The 14,227-nt window shown below is 35.8% G+C and overlaps 1 pseudogene; it reads right to left on the minus strand.

Moving 5' to 3' along the window:
- Positions 1 to 9,942: 9,942 nt before the first annotated feature.
- Positions 9,943 to 13,097, minus strand: LOC120139260 (annotated as a pseudogene).
- Positions 13,098 to 14,227: the final 1,130 nt, after the last annotated feature.

Here is a 14,227-nt window from a genome sequence, read left to right on the forward strand (position 1 = left end):
TTTAATTCCAATGATTGGTTCTGTGGTTCCTACCAAACCAGATCAAATAATTCAAAGAACACTTCCAGAAGATACTATTAGCACATTCCTCTTCCAAATTCAATAACTGGTTCTGTAGTTCATACCAAACCAGATCAGATAACTCAAAGAACACTTCCAGAAGATGCTATGAGCACATTCATCTTCCAAATTCAATGATTGGTTCTGTGGTTCATACCAAACCAGATCAGATAACTCAAAGAACACTTCGAGAAGATGCTATTGGGTCTCCTTATTTCTACTATGAGAACGTGGCACTTGCTCCAGTTAATGTTTGGACTGGAATATCACAGTACTTATTCGATGTATAGCCAGAATTTGTAGATTCGAAGCATTTTCATGCTGTTACACTGAAAATAGGCTATATTCATAATCTGCCAATTGAGAACAGATTTCCTCTTATCTTGTTTTCTCCATACACTATACATGATATTTTTCCATTGACAAAGAAATGATAGTCTTCCTGGGATCCAAGAACAAAGTTGAACTGCTTACAAACATGTACAAGAAGTTCCAGATTGACAGAAATGATCTGTAAGGCTCTTGAAGCTTATGACGATGAGCTACCTTCGAGTGTCCAGAAGTATGTTCTTGATGAGTGCCGAAAATGGAATCTGGTATGGGTTGAAAGAAATAAAGTTGTTCCACTTGAACCTGATGAGGTAGAAATGCTTCTAGGTTTCCCTAAAAACCATACATAAGGAGCTGCTAGAGACATGTTCTCTGGTGATATCAATGTCCTGTCTCTTTTTTCTGGGATCAGTGATGCAGATGTCGCCTTCTACTGTCTTGGCATACCTTTGAAAACAGATGTGCAAGAACTGAATGATGATCGATTAGAGCAATTGATGAGTAGATTTGGTGGATTCGACCTTGTTGTCGATGGCATCCAGCGTAACAACCTTACTGGAAGAAATAAACATCATCAGGATGAAATAGAAGATTTTTGTTAATGCATTTTCTTGCAATGACTGCTACGACAGCTGTCTCTTCTGCTGCTCCAATATATTCCACTCTTTTCGAATCATGAAACGTTTAGTTGATAGTAAAACTGGTCATCTTCAACTTTTTGGAATCCTGTAACCAATGTTACCCTATATAAAAGGCCTATAAGGGTAGATTCTGTTCCAATGTCTTATTCTGTGCCATAAGTCCTCAAGTTCAAATTCAGCAATCTTCTGAAGGACATAATGGATATTATCTTGACAAAGAAATTGACCGGCATAGAAGAAGCAGCAATGATGTATCAAGACTTGAGCCAGCATCACGGTATAACCAGAGTGCAGGTAGTGACTTGTTCATGGTTCTATGATATAATCTTCTAGAGAACATGAATTGATGGCTGGGGAAAATAATTTGTATGGTGATGCTTATCGTCCTCGGCATGGGATAAACTATAATCTTTCTTGATTAGCTACTAATAATGTCATAGGAGAGTGTCACAAGTTCAATTCTCCATACTTTCTGGCTTCTTGGACCACTTGCCTTTAAAAATGTGAAGTGCTTCATTATTCTGGTTCATTCTTTTTCTACAACATAGGTAGAATAAGCAACAGTTGTTTCAAGGACCTTCCTCATTTGAGACTGTCATGTTTGAAAATGTTTTTTCTCATTTCTTTATTTAAGAATGAAAGAATTTTGTAAAGTATTATCCCTTTCAGGTTCACAATATAATCATAAACAATGAATTTAATGAATATCAAATAAATTAACTACATTTTTAAATCATTCAAAAAATGATAGCCCTATGGCAAGTGTCAAAACTATTGACTGATTTAAGGTGTAGGTGGATTCTGGTAAAGTAGGTTCTTTCAAGTTGGTTCAGTATGTCGCTTCGGGCTTCCACTAACTTGAAGAAATGGTTGTTATGCTCATCTTGTAGAGATACTTCTTGATTCCAGAATCTCAGGAACGTCTTTTGGGATGTGTGGTGCTTCATTTAAGATCGTCTCTTATGTCATTGTTGCACCATTCATTATTCGAGCCGCCTTTTCAGGTTTTCAACTCGAATCCTCCTTTGGTTCTAAGATGTTATTTAAAAATTTATATCTTGAACCCACCTTTTATCATTTTTCATATCATGCATTAAAGATTTTAAAAACCAATTTTTACAAATAAAAATCAATCTTGGGAGGCGGAATGAATTCTAAAGATATCCTCTTTTACTTAGAAATCCATGTATGATTAGAATGGACTTTTCGGGTACGTAACGTAGGCCATGGCTTATGGTTACGAAAGAAAGGGATAAAAAGGCCCAAATAAGTGTTTAAGGGCAATCAAACCAAGGATCAATTCATTCTGATGCCATCAATCTTGCCTTGCTTAACTTGGATCTGCTTTGTTGGGGATTTTTCCATCATTTGGATCCCTCTAGACTGTCAAATTTTGGATTCATTTCCAATTTCTCATATCTTCAGCATTTCTTGATCTTTTTGTTCGTACTTGATCAACCTTGTAACTTGAGGGTCAATAAGTCACCCATCTTGATTCAATTTTCCTTTTTCTTCTTTTTTTTTTCTTTCTTTGTTGGATGAGTATAATACTTCAATTGATTTGAGCACCTCCTTTTCCTTTTGCATTTTGGAGGTTTTCCATTATTCTTGATTGGATTGATCTTCAAGCACTCTGTATTTGGCATACTTTGTAGTTCAAAACTTTCATGACTTCATGGAAACTTGTCTTCATAATAAAACTGTATTGACAATCTTTATTCTTGTGAGCCAATATCCTTTACCTTGCCCCCCCAATGTAGAGGGTGATCCTTGGTTAGGGTTGAATTAGAAGAAACATTATTCAGGCTTAAATGGGGACAACAAAGGATATATATATATATATATATATTAAAGGATAAATGAAACAATGACGTTCATCATCTCATACACAGAAACCTTTGTAAAAAGAGGTATCCACAGGGGGATGAATATTCAAGATTAACTTTATTTACATGAAAAAAATGTAATTAATGCATGATATATTTATTTCAATCAATCACTTTCCCCTTCTTCTTTAAGTATGCCCCAATCACTCGAAATCATCTTCAATAAGTTGGTCCATGATGTATCATCTCGTCTCTTCTTGCAGTAAGATTCACAGATAATTGAAAGTTTGGTTCTTTTGAGGTTTTTTTGCTTGGATGGTTTTGTATTTGGAAGGATAAATGTGTGACTTATAAAGTCATGTATATGGTGGAAGGTAGTATCATCAATCAATCGACTCTACCCGAGAAGGTAAACATCTAGAATTTGTGTCTCAAAAACAGGTAGAGACATTTCTTCAGATTCTCAGATAAATGTAGTGTCAGGATTTGGTTTTGGTAAAGGTCGAGTAATTGGTGTTGGATGGGATATGGAAGATATAATTTTATCACTTGCCAATAGATCTATAACTCTTGCAAATTTAAAAGAATATTTAATCTACTCGATACTCAATAATCTCAAGATTAAAACTTGATTCTTTGTTCATAACCATAAAAGCAACACAATTTATTTTTTTCACAAAAGGCGGAGAAAGAAAAGAAAAAAAAAACAAGTTCAAACAAGATGCTGAAAATAGAAAAGTACTATAGTGGTAGATAACACTTCCACTTATTTATTTATCATGACTCATCACTCCTATATTGTTGGGTATGTACTTGGCCCAGGATTTTTATCCTTATTTGCTCCCCATTTCTTGATCATTTCTTGTGTCAAGACTCCCTTATCGACGAGCGTCTCTATTTCCTTTAACAGTGACCAACAATTCCCTGTTGAATGTCCAGATACTCCCAAGTGAAAATTACAGAAGCTATTTTGATCATAGCAATGAGCATAAGGCCTTGGTGACACCTTCACCAATCTTGGTGTAATGTATTGACCTTTAACCAAATGAGGTACAGGTCTGAGATAGATTCTTGAAATACCTTTAGAGTTTTTCTTGCTCATGAGGCTATCACTTTCTTTGATCGTTCTGAATGAATGAATGCTCTCATGTTATTGAGGGGGTTCTGAATGCTCATTTCAGCTATAACTGGGGTAGTATTAACCAGACTCCTTAAGTTTCCCCTTGCCTTACTGCTTTTCGGAAAATCTGATATAGGTATCTGAGGTGTCTTCTAGGTTATATCTGCCTCATTCTTTCTTAGACCAATAGGCCAATCTCGAATTACATCCATGGGAGCCTTTTGATTTCTTTTCCCATTTTCTTGTACCTGATATTCTTCGTAGGATTTGGTTATATTAGTTTCTGTTGCAACAATGGTTTCTGAACATTGAACCTTAACCCCTTCTTTTATCTTGTATTTTTGAATTGCTTGCTCTAAAGGGTCTTGGAAATTTCCCTTAAGGTTACCAGGAACCTTAGCTGAACAATTTGGAATTCTAATCTGATTTATCCAAGGAACTTCCTTATAGGTCCAATTCTCATTTGGAGGCCATTGTGATTGATCAAGTTATGGAGTAATTGATCTGGCTGAGAGCATTTTTGGATGCAATTTTTCACTCGAATAGTGGAAGGGAGGAAATTGAAATCCCTGCACATTCTTTTTCTTCTTGACCACTTTATAAGGTTTGGCACCATGTTTAACTGAATAATACCTCAATGTATTAACCCCAGCTTCTTTCTTGACTTTAGTATTGTCAGAGCCTCTTATCTTGCCATTCTTGATAGCCATTTCGATGATTTCTCCACTTATGATGATGTCAGAGAAATTATTGGGGACAACCCCTATCATGTGATTAACATAAGGAAATTTTAATGTGCTGATGAACAAAGTAGTGAACTCTTTTTCAGTCAATGGGGGATGTACTTGAGAAGCAACGTCTTTCCATCGTTGTGAATATTGTCGAAAGCTTTCATTGCACTTCATATTCATGCTTTGCAACATTGTTTGATCAGGGGCCATATCAGTCATGTGCTTGTATTGACCAAAAAAACTTGAGCTAAATCCCTCCAAGAACATATTTGAGTACGTTTTAGCTGCTTATACCATCTGGATGCAGACCCAGATAAACTATCTTGGAAACAGTGGATCAACAACTTTTCATTCTCTACCTAGCCAGCCATACGACGACAATACATAGTGATATGATATGAAGGGCATGTGGTCCCATTATACTTCTCAAAATCTGGAACTTTGAACTTTGGTGGAATAACCAGGCCAGGGACCAAACTTAGTTCTTTGGCATCAAACCAATAAAATGACTCAACTGTCTCTATAGATTTTATCACCTCTTCTATATTTTCCAGTTGTTGAGTGAATTTTTCCTTCTCAACTGATTTGTTTAGGTCAAGGACCTTATTACTAATACAAAATTCATCAGGCTTCAACTCAGAAGTAGTAGGACAATCAGTGGGGAACGATGCTCCAGCTTGATATGGTGAGTTCTTAACAGCGAAGTAAATCGGTGATTGAATTTCCTGGGGTACAGAGGTGAACTCAGGAATATGAACAGGTGTAACACCCAAAGAATTTGTGGGGTTTTCAACAAGACACTTTCCAGCAGTCAAATGCTTATCAATCATTTCTTTCATATTGTTCAGTAGATCGATCTGAGAATTAGCTTTGATTTGTGCCAACTTGCTCCTCAATTCCTCTTGTATTTCTTTCTGCTTTATCTCAAATTTGGCTAGCCTATCTTCAGTTTCTTTAGACATTTTTCTTGTGTCGTGCTGAGCGTTCTTGCTTCAAGGAAAAACCAAGATCACTTCGTTTGAAATCCTTATTTTAATGAATGAATGTTTTAATGTATTATGACATAAAAATGCAAAGATGCCAAATGCAAATGTAAATATGTGAATGTAATAACAAGAATACAAATTGTGCAATACAAATGCAAAGATGCCAAATGTAAATATGTAAATGTAAAATTGTAAATGTAAATTATTTAAAATACCAGAATAGGACATCCAGTTATTTTAAGACTGCCCTTTTCTTTGATATTGAAAATAAATAAACATTATTATTTAATCAAATATGTTTTAATGCATGATGTAAATTTAAAAATGTAAATGTAAATACAAACGTAAAAATGTACAAATGCAAAATACAAATGCATGTATGAAAAGGTGTTACTCAAGAGTGATCATCTTAGAACAGATTTCATTGAACGCAAAAGTTTCGGTACATCAAACAAAACTTTACATATAGGGATATATTTCATTCCTAACTTCTCCAAAGCCAAATTAGTCTATCAACTTAAGGGACATATTGCTTGTCTGGACTGCAACCTCTTCCATGACATTCTCTTTCATTTTCTGTGTCACTTCTCGGAGTTGCTCATTTTCCCTTGTAAGAGATCTTTTCTGTCCAAGAAGTTCTTGAACAAGATCTTCATATATGTTGCAGTTCTTTTTCAGCTTGGTGACCCCTGTTATCCATTCTTCTAGGGTACTTCCTAGGCCAGCATTTTGAAAGGTTTGACTGATCTTCTGAAAATCTTCATGCATGGTTTTCATTTATGTGCTCAATTTCTCGTTTTGGTCATTCAAGTCCTTCAAATAACATGCTTGAGCTTCATAAAAACCTCCACTAATCTGAATGCCCTGATTGATGCTCTTACCATAGACTGCTTTTGGTATCAATCTGGTAGGATCTTTGTGTAATACTTTTGGTATTAATATAACAGGATCTCTGTGTGCTTTGCTTGCTTCTATCCTCGGAGTTTCCTCAGGATGTCTTTCTTTGGCCGCATCATATTTTGTTTGATCATAAAACTTTTTGTCCATTTACGATTTCTTTCCAATATGATGAACAGTCTTTCCAGTAAACACCTTTTGGTTATGCCATGATCATGTAATGCAAAAAAAAGAAATCAAATATAAACAAGTTTAGAGCAAACAATATGTATGAAAAAAATGAGAAGTGAAAAAAAAAATTGGTTAGTACCAATTAATGGAAAGAAAAGATCCTATTTATCAAAGTATAAATCCTAACCTCATGCTTTCTAGTTCCATGCTTTGTTTGGAAAAATTAACCTAACTGTATGATTTCTAGTTCGCAGGCATTTATTCAGAAAAAAAAAATAATGAATAAATTAAAAGCTAGAACTTATTTCTCCTTTGTGTACACTTACGGACAGAGGTTCAATACTGTCTTAGATCAGGTGAAGTGCTAGGGTTTATTATATGCAAGGTTTCAGATCTAAGAATAAAGGTACTCGAACTATCCTTGTTGATGCCCCCTTGGGCTGTCAACCCTCAATCCTAGTCCATTACAGACTTAAGCGGATCGAGTTCAATTCGAGGGGATACATTTCTCTATACCTGACACGGAGAATAAATTCTCACGAAGACATAGAGCATATGAACCCCGAAAGTTACTTGCTAGGTCTGACACGGAGAATAAATTCTCACGAAGACGTCGCTTTCACTCCCACTTAAAAGGGACAAACTCAATTATAGAGCTTTATGTTATGCAATGCAAGTGTTGTGTGTGAGGAGAAATGTTCAAACCTCTAACAGAAAAATGAAATAAAATACTTGCAAATAAAAATGAAATATTAATAAGAAACTATAAATACTATAAAAATAAAAAATATATAAACAAATTTGAAAAGGAAAAATCATAAATTAAATATATAAATTTTAATTTATAATTAATAGAGACAATTTGTAATTGATTTTAAAAGTTTGACCCGTCCCCAGCAGAGTCGCCAAGCTGTCGTAACCGGTTTTCGTCCGGGCACGAAATATTTATTTGGCGGGAAAAGTGATGTGAATAAATGGTTTTGAAAATAATTTGAGAGTCGCCATCGGCCTTTTGGGTCAGGTAGGTCGAATACCTAAAAAATATCTTTTAAAAGAGTTTTTAAGAAAACATCAATTAAAAGATAAACTGATCTGCGTTTTAACCAAAAATTCGTTCATTTTAATAATAAAAAGGGATTCGTGGTCGGTTACGTTTAGGGAAGGATTAGCACTCCTACAACGCCCAAAATTGGTACTTTTTAATTATAAATTGTCTCTATTATTAAAAATTTAAAAATTCAAAATATATTTAATTTATAATCCTATTATTTCAAAATTATATAAAAATATTTAAAAATATCAGAAAAGGACTTCTAGGTGCCTTAAGACAGCTCTTTTCTTTAATATTAATAAATATTAATTTGAGTAAAATTAAATAATAATTTTTTATAATATTTAATTTTAAAATACCAGAATAGGACATCCAGTTGTATTAAGACTGCCCTTTTCTTCGATATTGAAAAATAAATATTAAAATAATTTATTGAAAAAAATAAATTATTATTTATTATATATATATTTATGACTACATAAAATATTTAAATATATAAACAAGTAAAATTAAAATAAAAATACAATTAGAACTATATAAAAATATTTAAAATTGGTGACTAAATTATAGTAAAATTAAAATTAAGGGGCATAATTCGAATTAATAAACTACTATGTATAATAGTATAATTTAACCTATTTAATTATAATGGATAAAAATAAAATTTAAAATTAATATGGGCTAAAAAGGTTATTTTACCTTAAATATAAATATAAGCTAGTAATGACTAAAATATAATAGAATAAAATTAGAAGCCCAAATTAAAATGTTCAGAAAAATGATTCTGGGGACTAAATTGAAAAGATTACAAACTAGGATGATTGCGCGTGTGGTTTAGCCATTAGTAAAATTACAGATATACCCCTACCCAAAACGGCGTCGTTTGGGAGGGGTATATAAGACCAAATGGCTGTCCCGTAGGGCCAGCATCCCTCATTTCCTTGTTCTGCTTCTCTCTCAAAAGAGAGAGAAGCTCTGCCTTCTCTCTACAAATTCCCCCGCCTGAGGGATCAGGCCACCGACCGGCAGCCATTCTCCAGCTCTGATCTCCGCCGCCGGCCACCGTCACGGTGGCCGGAAAATCCCAAAATACCCCAAAACGTAGCTCTAAAACCCCTAAAGCCGAACCTAGCCTCAGTTTTCCTTAAAAATCTCCTAATCGGAGTAAATCTAGAAAACAAACCGACGGTTTTACCTCGGTTTTTACACCATTTTCGGCTATGTTTGGGCTTCTCGAGGGTAAGTCTTTTCCTTTTTTCTCTCTTTGCTTTAGATTTGCTGCTATGGGTGTTGTTTGGCTCGCTGTTGTGGTCTGTTTCTCGTTTCTCCTTTTTTTTTTGTTATCTGTTTCTGTATCTTGGTTGCTCTCCTCCCTCCCCTTTTTTTTTGCAGGGAACCAGTGGCTTTTATAGCCACCATGAGATTCGTCTCGGACCGGTCACAAAGGGGTGACCTTTGGTGAGTCACCGGACTATGGTGGTGACTCACCATAGGGCTTCGACATGGGGCCTTGACAAGGCACTTCTGGAGTCTTCAACGGGGCGTGGCTGAAGCTGGAACGTTGGTGTGGCGGTGGAGTCTTCTGGAAGCAGCGGCGGCGGCTGGGACGTGTCCCTAGGGTATCATTACCCTAGGGTTTCCTGCTGGAACCATCTGGACCGTTGGATCATAGCCAGATCCAACGGCTGTGATGCTAGGTGGCTGGCTGGGAAGAAAGAAACCCTAATCTGTTAGGGTTATACTAGATCCGGGTTGGGCTTGTAAATGGGTCATCTGGATTTGTAAATGGGCCTGCAATAATTATTTAATAATAATATAATATATAATAATATTTAATAATAATAATTTTAATAATAATAAATAAATAAATAAAAAAAATGGGTAAAAAAAAATTAGTATCTTCACCAACTCTTAAAAGGCTATACGGTTTGAGAATGACGGCTGATACATCATACATGTGATCAATCTAAGAATCTAAATCGTGGAACTCAATGTTGGAGTCAGACAGGTCAATTAACCAACTACATTTAGTTACCGTATGATGATATCGTCACCACGTCCGAGTAATCAAACCCCTCCCAGTCAAAGGGAAAGAATTTTACCGGGCAGAATATTTGTCGACCCGAATGTCAGTCGAGAGCGAAAAAAGAAGGTTTCATTTCTTTTTTTGTCGGAATGGATTTTGGGAATGTTGGAAGTTTCACTCCGAACAATGTCTTGTGAGACTTCTTGTTTTTAGCATCTTCGGGTATGGCATGGTCTGATTGAAGGCATTCTTGTTTCTTGTCGTCGTAGTTGGTAACTCGAAGGACTCGTAGCAATTCCAGTGCGCTAGCTTTCCCCTTTTCACTCCCATTAACGGATATCTCATCCATTGCTAAGCGACAATACTCGGCATATTGTGAGCACAGCGAAAGGAGGATATCCAACACATGCTCTCGATCCTCGTGACTGCTCGTCTCGAGTAGTATGACGAAAAGACCAATGCATCCAGAAGTTTGGGCGATAGAAGCCCTAGCCTCTTCGTTTCGACACAAATTTCTCAACACCACTATACAGTGCCCTGCGAGGGTGGTGTCTTGTAAGAATGGAACAAATTTTGGGATGCATTCCAAACGCACCAAATTGGAACAAACATCGGTGCTTGAGGACAGATTGCGCAAAATTTTAATGGCTCGTTCTCTGAGAACTGTAATCTACGAGTCGATAATATTTAAAATGGAAATGACTGCACCAGATGCAGCAATCTTAGATCTACAACTGCTTTGGCAAGAAAATACTTCCATTATATCGAGAACCTCATTGGTTACTTCAGAATCAAGGAACGTTGACAATAGATTATACACATCTTCATTTAGGTATCTTACGCCACTCCTGCAAGAAACTCACAAACCAATGAAAAAAAAGCCTCTCTACTCTAATAAGGATAACAGACACTAGCAAACCACGATTAGCTGATACAGAAGCTATTACAGAACTCGAGAAAACATATTACCTGTATTGGAAAAGATATATCGATAACAACTGAAATCCATCTTTCGATGCTCTTATATCATGTAAATCACGACCACTGCTCAAAAATTTAATTAGAGGCTCAATGAAATTCTCGGATGAAAGAGAAAAACAAGCTGGATCGTTAGATTCCAAATGATTTTTCAAATCTTCAACAATCTTATATTGTGATTCCCAATCAAGCTCTGCAAGGCTGGATAGAGACTCCAAATCCATCTTACTTGCATTGCTGGAATATTGATATCGACAAAGATAATCACTATTCTGCTCTGGTGCCAAACTTAAGCCGTCTCCGTTCTTGTTATGCGATCCATCCGAAGTATAACTAGAATCTAACGATCCAAGTGATATATTGCTGATGTCCAATGGAAAGCGCAAATCATTTATATAACTGCCAAAACTAGCTATGGAAGCGGAAGAAGTTTCCAACATGTGAAGCACATCAGGCTGCATGCTTGGGTCCTGAACTGTGATTCCATACTTGATGCACCATTTTGATATCATATCCTTCATGGTAGCATTTTGAGTTAGTGACAGATTCGCAAGTTTCATTCCAGTTTTTGGGCACATATCGTTACCATTATCGAACCACTTCTGGATCCAGATCCCTTCAAATGTTTGTCCAGAAGCAATGATAACGGGATCATACATCAATCTTGAAGATATGGGGCATTTGAACTCCTCAGGAAGAATAGCAATGCTTAACTTATCAGCATGAGCGTCACACTGCTTATGCTCCATGAAAGATTCCGCGTTCAAAGAGTGAGCGCGCATAGGGTTAGTACTAGGGCCATTACTTTCAAATGCTCCTTCATTCCGATCAGTTGTGTTGTCTGTTGCTCTTCAATAATCTGGTTCGCATACTTCCTCAACAGATACAAAAGATATCTTAAGATCTTTTTCTTTTGTTGGTCGGATTCACTGACTTTTCCCAGCAACTTCTTAATAGATATTTTCTCTATTAAGATGGATATTAAAGATGTAAGATGAAGTTGAGATGCCGCTGTTTGAAGAGCTCTAATTTCAGTGTACTCAATTGAATCTGATGCTGTAGCTCCCCTCTGAAGAAATTCTCTTACAACCTTCTCTTTTTCAAATTCATCAGGGATAAATTTTGCAGCTTGAAGTTCATCAACAATTTGAGTGATCTACGATAACATTTCATTATCAATGTGAAGAGAGAACACGACATCATAAAGAAAAGTTATCTGACAAACCTCAACAGCAAGCATAACGGGAACCATACCCTGAATTTGGCATAAACCTTGCTCCAACAAGTTTTTCGATTTGTGACATCTTGAAACTATGGAATCTGTCGTTATTGTCTGAAAGTAATTACACAGAAATATCAACCAAAAAGTAATAGGACTTTTCTATTTAAGCTCACAAACACCAGCAACCGGCCTCGTAATGGCATGGTCATAAACTCACAATCATTTGTTTTAATAAAAGTTGTCACAGGCATTTCCCTCCATAAACAATAAGGTAATAACATATATATATATATATATACAAGAGAAAAACACACCAGATAGAGTTTACTGGAATCACCGCAGTACTGAAGAAGTAACTTTGCTTTGTCAATTGCACTATTGAGTAAGCATAGTGCCTTAATTCCTGAGGGGCATCTAGGTCGAGCAGCTTCGATTTTTGGAAATATCTTTATAATTCTATCAACCAACTTGCTAAGTTCCGTGCACATCATATGGTGCACCTAAAATCATCGACGACAATTTATGAGAAACTCATAATCTTTTAAATATCCCGAAAAGGAAAAGAAGCCTGCTCAAATTTGAACTTTGTAGAGTAGCACTATAGGCAGACCATGTCATTTATCTTTCCTCTGATAGATACATGAAACTACAGAGATCCATGATGCTTTCTTGAACAAAGACAAAGCAGAATATTTTCTCATGCTTTTTAAAGTTTTCTACTTAAGATCGGCTACAAATTTCAAAGGCATCATAAATAGTGTCAGCAGTGCTACATGTAAAGCATCTCAAAAACAGCTTAAAGCAAACATGGGTGTGATGATGTGATCCTCTATGAATAAGCAAAAACTGGGGGAAATTGGAATGTATCAGGAAAACATGTCATCTTCTTTAGGAACAGATGAATTGTAAAGATTTATTGTCTAATTTCCAACAACTTATATTTTTTAAACACTTGGACGGTGTATCAAATAGAATTACTTAAACCCAGAAATTGTTTGTACCTTAAAGGCGGTAGGATAGCATGGATTATCCACTACTTGAGCGGCAGCAACCCCCATTCAAGTGTTAAAGAAACTGAAAAAAGAGAAGTACTTAAACAAATCAAAAACTGCAAACCAGTGCAGGTTTATCACAGTGATATAATTCCCAAACATACCAGAGATCTATTAAGCTGTAAGAAATGAAAAGGTTATCTCTGTACATAATATTTATTTTAGGGTAAAGTATATAAATAGTCCTAAAACTTTTAAAAATTACAATACAGTCATCAAACTTTTAGTTCGTTTTCAATAAGGTCATTGTCGTTAACTCCCGTTAGTTTTCCCTGACATAGAATTTAACCCCCGTCAACTCCCCCACCCCCTTCTTCTACTTCTGTCTTTTACCCTCCCCACCTCCTTCTTCTTCTTCTGTCTTTTACCCACAAATTAAAACCTCCATTAAAGGCTCAAACTTTCCTGGAGAAAACCAAAAGGAAGAAAACAATATGAGCTGATCATTGTCATCGTATTGATGAAAACTAAAGTGGTGGGTCTGTTTCATTCGTTGTTTTCAGTTGCATATTGAGGATTAACGATGGCGAGAATAGCAATATTACTAGATCTATACAAGAAAAAACCAACTTTTACTATCCACAAAGCTTCCACTCTTCTGGGTACTTCTCAGCCTCCACTACCACCGCATCGGCCACTGTTATCGTTGCTTCTGGGACCCTTTTGCCTCCAGGTTTCTTTTTGGGTATGTTTTCATCCGTGTTTTTGTTTACTTTGTTATTTCTTCATTGTTGATGAAAACCTATGGCTTTTGATGGTATTTAAACAATTACACTTTGTTTATATCATTGATCATGTCACCATGTTATGTGTATGAAATGGATGAAGTTGATTCTTTTATTTACTCAGTGAGTAGTGTTGATTTTATTGGATTGTGTAATGGAGGTTCTTAGAAATTAGCCAATTGGGTTTCTGTTAGAATGGTTTCTATAGTTTTGAATTTCACATTAGGCATACGTTAGAACGATTTCTATGATTTTAATTTCGAATTAGTATGATAGTTTCGATTTTTCCCATTGAAAAAAGATAGGAAGAAGAATAAGAAGAGTTGTGAGTAAAAGACAGAAGAAAGAAGGAGAAGAAGAATAAGAATAAGAAAAAGGGGGTGGGAGGGTAAAAGACAGATGCAGAAGAAT

The sequence above is a fragment of the Hibiscus syriacus genome, unplaced genomic scaffold (assembly GCF_006381635.1).
Source record: "Hibiscus syriacus cultivar Baekdansim isolate YM2019G1 unplaced genomic scaffold, ASM638163v2 tig00110733_pilon, whole genome shotgun sequence".
Lineage (NCBI taxonomy): Eukaryota > Viridiplantae > Streptophyta > Magnoliopsida > Malvales > Malvaceae > Hibiscus > Hibiscus syriacus.